The sequence below is a fragment of the Halyomorpha halys genome, unplaced genomic scaffold, assembly GCF_000696795.3.
Source record: "Halyomorpha halys isolate HHAL.00 unplaced genomic scaffold, Hhal_1.1 Scaffold1446.1, whole genome shotgun sequence".
Lineage (NCBI taxonomy): Eukaryota > Metazoa > Arthropoda > Insecta > Hemiptera > Pentatomidae > Halyomorpha > Halyomorpha halys.
Genome location: NW_027115726.1, coordinates 66,317 through 74,661, shown reverse-complemented (window position 1 = coordinate 74,661; position 8,345 = coordinate 66,317). Strand labels below are relative to the sequence as shown.

The following is an 8,345-nucleotide window of genomic DNA, read 5'->3' as shown; positions in this document are numbered from 1 at the left end:
CTCTAGATCTTTGGATATTGTTGTGATTTTAAGAATAAATCTTGATTTCAGCGAATTAGATTTTTTCTACTAATAATTTAATTATTTTTTTCAGCATTATCATCGGTGTATTTATAGATCAATAATTTCATTTTATCATCTGAGTGTTAATACACATTATTGAAAATTAGTATCTTCTGGTCCATATATATATATATATTTTTTTAATAAATGAATTAATAAATAAAATAAATTTAGTGTATATTTTTTTAATTAAAAGATATACAGTATTAAAAATTAAAAAAAAAAAAGATCGCTGCGGACAGGATTCGAACCTGTGCGGGCATAGCCCATTGGATTTCGAGTCCAACTCCTTAACCACTCGGACACCGCAGCGCGTAGTGAAAATCTTGGTCTGCAATATACACAGGTTCAGTTAATGTTTTTAAACTATGTCATATTGATATAATATTTTCTGGTTAACTTTTTCTCTGTTAAAAAGTAATTATAAATAAAAAAAAATTAGTCAAGGCCTTTTGTTGTTGCATTTTATTTCTAATTTCTAGATATATTAGCGATAAGCAAAACTTAAAATATCGCACTTTTTTTCCCTGATAGTTATTGCTGCTAATTTATAATAGTTTCAAAACAAAATATACTTGGTTTCATTAAAACAATGCTCTTTATTACACAAAAGCAATTATGATTCATGGCTTGTTATATTTACAACTAATTAACCGTTAAAGTTATTATGTTTTTATTATTATTATTTTTAAAGATGTTATACTGTTGGGGCCCCCCATTTACCAATACCTGTAGCTGTTTCAGAAAATTTTTGGGACTTTATATCAACATAAGAATTATTGCTTGAAATAGATAATCGGTTATCGTAATATAGTAAACTGAGTGACAGTAATCCATTTTCTGTGTAGATCAGTGAGAATTTGTGAATAATTATGCCTATAGAGCTCTATTTACATTACCTCATTTATTAAAAAGTTCTAAAAGCCGGTTTAATTATATTATTAATTTCCAAAAATATTTACTATAAATAACAATAAATATTTATTATAAATATCCAGAAATACTCAGAAACAACGTCAAAGTTTTCATCTCAAAAAAAAAAATTAAATATCCTTTCTACAGTGCTAAAATAATTATTAAAAAATTGTATTATTTTCGAAATCATATCGACGAATTTAAATAATTCTTTGCTATTTTATATGTTATTTTGTGGTAATGCAAAATTAAGTAAATTTATTTTTGACTTTTTAAGCTTCCTCTAGATGTACAGTATAGGTTCTTAGCGTAAAATAATTAACAGCGCTAAAACCTTGAAAAAAGGTTAAGATGTGAATACATGAAATGAAATGAGTTAATTATTAAACAATATTCGAATTCGATAATCTTATATGTATGAACAGTGTTATTATTATTAATTGTCAAGGATTGTTTCAGGTGTTTAGGGAGGAAAATGTTTTGTAAATTCTTATAAGTTGCGTAATATTTTTCTCGAAATGCTATAACTGGTCATTATTTAATTAAAAAAAGAAATATCATTGATTTATTACAATAATTATAATATAACAATATGAATAGCTTAACTTAATTCCATACAACAATTAGTAAAAAAATAAGTATATGGATAGTTTAATGTAATCGTTTACAAATGATAAGAAAATCACCGTGAATAAAAATATTAGCTTAAATACAGTAGACATTTAGGATCATAGATCTTTAATTCAGAAGCTTCAGTAATTGAATTATTTAATTATATTTTAGCCAATTTAATTATATTTTAGTTTTATTTTTAATGTTGGTTAATAAATCCAACTTTTGCCTTATTTATTCACTAAATGTACCCTGCACTTTAATCCGGGTTAAATTTAAATTATACATACTGTTACGTACATTATTGATTAATGGACCAATCATCCAAAATTCATATGGAAAAAGAAAAGAACCAATCCCTAAAGAACATTAAGTTTTATAGCTTCATACTAACTAGCGTTTTTAAACAACTTGGTTTGTTTTCATGAATGATTTTTTTTTTTTTTTTAACTGTTTAAAAATAACTTATAGTATTTTATTTCTCCCTAAAGCATAAGTATATTCGTACTGATTTTTGTAGTAACCTGATCTAGATTAGGCAATTTATAGTTGTCCGTAGGAAATTCATTTTTCTCTCGAGTTGATTCAAATATAAACGACCTCTTCTTCACAGGGAGATCTGATTCTACATTGCCTGCCGTTTTCGAGACTGATGTTTACGGTTAATGCTTATTCATGTGTCCCGTAATGTTATTAAGCCTAAATAAAAGATTTATCTAACGCAAAAAGAATTTTTCGAATCGGACCAGTAGTTTCTGAAACAATTGCGTTAAAATATATTCTTCAGACTTTTACTTATAGATTAACAGAAAACATTAAAGTGCCTCTTACATAGTAATATACATAAACAATAAGTTTACAAGCCCATTTATATTATTTATTACTAAAAATAAGTTTATATAACTGCCGCAAAGCGTTATCCTTAGCTGACATCAATTCCATCGCTGATCGGAGATTGAATTGAAATTCAGTAACAGCATTGAGGTGTCATCGGATATGATTAAGAGCCGAATCAATGGATGCCGTAAACAGAATCGCCCCCGCCAATCGAATATAGTTTCAATAATTCAGGCCACTCCTCCATCTGAAGCTGTCTCGGTTTCCCTCGTGTAGCTGCACTATATTTTAACTGGTTTGACCCTGAATTTGTGGTAGGTCGAAGTTAAGTTAGCATGTGATATTATTAAACATATTGGTTTTGTTTGCTCATACTTTGTATTTATATCTACGATGAGTGGCTACCTAATTTAATTGTACACATTATTTTTAGCTTATAGCTTTCGAAATGCTTATTACTATGCACAATTCAAGCATAATCTACGGGTGTGGCGCAAGAAGTTGACAAAAACAGGAACAGAATAGAAAAGAAAAAAGATATTTTTAGCATTCATAAAAAAAAAATAATGTTTTTAATGTAACATAATCATATATTTACAATATAGGTTATTGTGAAAAATATGTTCATAATTTATATATAAGAAGATGGTCAGGGTTGCGGTCAAAAGTGAAACAAAAATAGTTGTAAACTATTTTTGTTTCACTTTTGACCGCAACCCTGACCATCTTCTTATATATCAATTTTTACGGTCAACTATTTATACATATATACAATATATTCATAATTAGATTACGTCTCTTCATTGATTCCTTAATCTCTTAATAATGATTTTTAAAAAAATTTCAACCACTATAAAAAAAAAATTCTGGTGAGGTGTTCTCATACATAACTTTAACTTATCACCTAACTCGCACTTTCAGAAAAGATTTTTTTAGTATTCTCTGTGGCTATACTTTCCCATCTATTTTCTGATTAAACCCTTCAATTAACAAATTGACTGACTCTAATTTCAAGTTTTCAGAACGTGCATTTTATAATATTTCTTGTTGCAAAATGTTAACATTTTTCTTCTGCAAATTTATAGTAGAAATATTAAAACAGAAGTTTAATAAAATTTAAATGTATCTGTTAACAATTGATTCATTGCTAAATTGTTATAGAATTAATAAAGATAATACTAATAATAATTTCATAGAGTTATCCTGTGAACTGAAAGACTCATATAAATATGTTAACTAATAAATAATCAGATTGGTGAAACAGACTGAAACTGTGCACATGCGAATATCTTTTTTCATACCCTCTTTTCTAGAAATTTCAAAATAAAATCTACAATGACTATCCTTTTTTCTTTTTTTTGTTTATAGAAAATTACGTTTTCGCTTAGTTATCAAACATGTTGGATCAATTGTTTTTCAAAAACGTATTTACTAATATTAATATTTATTTAATAATATTCCTTAAAAGTACATTCAGGAAATTTGATCTAAGGTCATAATGGAGCATTACAGGCATGTGGAGAAACTACCCATTGGTAGCAGTCTAATAATATAGAAGGTCTCGAGGCCATCTTCTTTTCAGGCACCTCGGACTATTGTCAGGAATGGAAGAGGAAGCAAGTTGGTTTGGGTGGCTATGAAGTTTATAATGGAAGGGTTGATATCTGGTTTAGGCAAGGTCGGTTACAAATGAAACATTAAGGTCTTTGTGGATGATTTTATTTATGACAAAGTACGGAGAGTTGAAATTTTATTAAGAATTGGATGAGAAAAAAATTCACAGGTTTAATGGAGTTTCCAAGCTAAACTCCGTATGGCCAGATTGGCCTTATTACAGTCATGTAAAACAGTCTTTTGTAACGAATTGGTTTAAGTTTAGACCGTTTGTCTAGTGAGTATTGTAATAGACGGAATCGACGTGCAGTTTCTAGTCTTTTAAGTTTTGTGTGAGGATTCTAGGTTGGTCGTTTGTGCAGTTGCAGTCCAAGTAGTGGATCTAATCGACTGTGGTAAGAGCAATATTATTAATGGATACTGTAGGGCATTCGGTAGGCTAAACGACGAAGGGTAAACGTGATTTGATGGGATTTGTAGGTTCCAAATTCAATGCCAATTTGTACTACAATGTGTTTACACTAATCCTAAACTTATTGGCTATAAGTAGGAGGTAATAGCCAACTTGGACGAGGCATTTTCAAAATCTAGTAGGGTCAAGGAAAATATTTTTGCCCTTGATGAAATATGTATGGGTCCACCTAGGTCCCAACTTCCACAATCACTGAAGATTTCAGAATTTCAGTAGTAGGTATTATCCTGAAACACATTTTACTGCATTGTAGGAAGATAGTCGGGGTGGTGGTCAATAAAAGTACCAAAATAGTAGAAAAAAACTATTTATTTCTAACAATAAATAGTTTATTCTTCTATTTTGGTACCTACACTATATATGGTCAACTATTTCCTTCTAATACAAATTTAATTGTACTACTGGTAGACATGGAGCCAAATTTGTTCCTTGATTCTTAAAACGTAAAATGTGAGTGATATTTTTCGATTCCAACGCAGAATAACACAATTGATGCATGTCTACGCTTGGATTTCGATAGCCAGATATAATTATTTATAACAAAATTAGTATGATGGATAACAAAAAAAAATTTATATAAATTTTAGAATAATTTTAAAGATGGGCTTAATTCACTCTCCCACTCCCAAAACGCTAATTTTGATCAGTTATTCTCATTAATAATCAAAGATGAAGGGAATCTAGTTGCCTAAAAAAATTGCATAAAAAGAAGCATCTATATAAAATTATTTTAAAAATCTCAAACTAGTTTAATTGTTTGATAATTCCATAGTGGTTTGGACTTTTACACTTCGAATGCGAATCTTTAAACAGAAAAGTCATTACATATTTTTAATTAGGTATTACAAGCTAGGAAATTACTAATGGCACATAGACTTATTTATTTCACTAGTCGTAAAAATTTATTCAATCAAAGGATATTTGAAATAGAAGAATAAAAGCTTGATAAAAATTTTGTAATTTTTTTTTACTGTTACTATGTGCTTTTAAGATCTTAGTTTGCCCATAAAAATATTTATAGCTAACTAAAAAGGGTACGTTAGTATTTGCAACAACAGTAAATGTTCTTTGTCGAATGGATGGCAAAAGTATTGCAATAAAATGGCTGAAAGCAGGAAAATGTACGTATGAGGACAATAAATCTTGAAGCAAGGTTATTTTTCTCGGCGGGAAATGTTATGAGAGGAAAAGTGAAAAGTGTGCTTCATAGTTAAGGGCTGAATAGTGACGGCAAAGGGTTTTTTGTTGCCCCGTTGTTGATTTATAGTTTTAACGTCCAGTTTTCCCTTTGTTCAGCCTCTCCTCCTGCCTTCTTTCTTTTATTATAACACAGGGATGTGTTACTTAGCTCTGTGTAATGACATAGTACTTGAATAATGGGATCGGCTAATGATATTACTAAGGATTAGAAACCACGGTAAGAAGTTTCTGTTACTCCAGTTTCTTCCTAGTTTTCCGACTCATTTTGTATAGAATTAATAAAGCTGTAACTCTAACTAACGTTATTTTCTACTTAATCATATAAGATAAAGTTACGCCAATAGCATTGAATAAACTGAACATTGTCGTTAATACAGAATAAACTGTACGCGGTTTATGTGGTTTCACGATAGGTACGTGGTTTACTAACAAATAATTGTTCTGCTATTTTTGTAACGCTCTTGACCTTCACCCGCTCTGTCAATAATACAACAGTATTTAGTCAAGGTTTCGCAACATCATGCCCTACAATGAAAAAAAAGTTTTTTAGAAACAAATAATTTCTTTGACTAATCTTCATAGTGTAATTTAAGATTAATGACTATCACAATTAAAATATTACTTAAAATGCACATTACGTAAAATAAATATTTAAATCGTTGAATTTCTATTTTTTTGGAAGATGTTTTGTCAATATCAATGTTGTTTGGAATTGAAAAATTACTTTCAATTATTTAAAAGTCATAATAGTATTTAAAAAAAATTCAGAATGTAAGTATAAAATATCTGTTATTAATTATATACTTAAGTCATATTCAGGAAGGTGGGAGTTTCTGTTACAAACCATAAAACCAATAAATGCTTTACGTTATTTATATTGCTTTATTATATTATATAGTCCTACTCTCATTATATAGTCATTACTCTCATATAGGACAACCCTCTGTTTGGTTTTTTAATATTACATTCTGTTATATTTTAATACGATGGTAATATCATTGGGACCATATTTAAAAATATATAGATCAAATCATAACAAAATAAGAAATAGAAGAGAAAGGGGAAAAAAATAAATACATAAAATAAAGTATAGTACTATCTTAAACAAAATCATTCCTATTTACAACATTTACGTTCAGACTGAGGAACTCCCTCCCCACTTGTGGAAGAAAGGACAGGAAGATTCCGACGCTTCTCTGTCAACCGCGTCACTGGTGTTAAAAGCCAGTCAGGATGAATAAGGACGCCAGCTGCAGACTCTCAGGACTTGAGCCGAGAATCTGGCCATTGCCTGAACTTCAATATAATTATTTATAATAGGTATCTGGGTCACTGCCGTTTCGACTTTCGTGCAGATTGGAGGGGTGGGTAATGCTAGATGCTAGTTCAATCCCTATTGAACTTAGGAATTAGGATTATGACTGAGTTTCAGGGGATGTGGTGAATTTGAATTTAATAAGGCCTGATACAAATGGGATATTAAGGTCATGATGGGAGGTATGGCTGGTTACAGAGTAAGAAGCATCGACTATTGTTCGAAGGACTTTGGACTAAAAGGATTGAACGCGTTTGATATTAGAGTTTTTAGCTGTCCCCCACTAATAGGTTTATACTAATTGTTTTGTAAAGTAGTAATTGGTAGTCTACTGAAAGTTGTGATTTTCTACTCAGCAGTCCATATAATTGTTCAAATTGTCGGCTAAGTTCTTTTCTTTTAAGTCTAGTATGTGAATTCCCCATAAGTCTTCTGTCTAAGAGAAAAGTTTATTATTATATTATATATTAATTTCTTATTGGAGAGTAGTTATTAATTTAAAACTCAAATTTCATTTGATTCCTTCTATCAAATATTTTTATACGTTTTATCTTTCAACAATAATACTGTATTTTTACTATCATACTTTAAAATTAATTTGTCCTAGTTTAAATGTTTTTTTATTATTGGTTATTGTAGCCAAGTCGAATCATCATTAAAAGCAATCATATCTATCAAATAACATCACAATATATCATTATATACAATAGTTTTATTGTTAATTTTGATAATTTCCTACAATAATGGTTATCAACTTACAATTGATTATACTTTTATTTTAATAATTGAACACTTTAGCTTACTTGTTATTACGTTTTTGTTAGCAAAACCTACCGTCACAACGTTGGGACTCATTTATCACTAATTTCAAGTGCTTAATATATTTGATCTTTACTTTGTGACAATTCTATTAAAAATTTAAAATATATTATTCCTAATTGATATAATTTAATTTTTTTAAATATATACAATAGTATAGTCTGAATGCTGAGCAAAAAAAAATACAATTTTCTAACCACTGTGTATTATTTTTAATTATTATTTCTGAATTATGGCGGTCAATGTTTATTATATCATTTAAAATTTACTATATAATTGATATTTTCCGAAACATATATAACTTACAACAATTTCATTTTAAAAGCATTATCTTTCTTATTTGATATTTTCTAATTTAAAGTTATGTTTATTTGGAAAAATGAGGTATTTTCTTTGAGTCTTTTTTCATGTTTTTAATCTCATATCATATAATTTATTTTCTCCTTATAGATTGGTAATTTGCAAATGGTTATTCATATACCAATCCGGATTATATAT

At 28.8% G+C, this 8,345-nt stretch overlaps 1 non-coding gene across 1 annotated transcript; it reads right to left on the bottom strand.

The window, feature by feature from the left end:
- Positions 1 to 293: 293 nt before the first annotated feature.
- Positions 294 to 375, bottom strand: TRNAS-CGA (transfer RNA serine (anticodon CGA)). The gene has a single exon. It is a non-coding gene; the product is annotated as a tRNA-Ser (tRNA).
- Between the last annotated feature and the right edge of the window lie 7,970 nt (positions 376 to 8,345).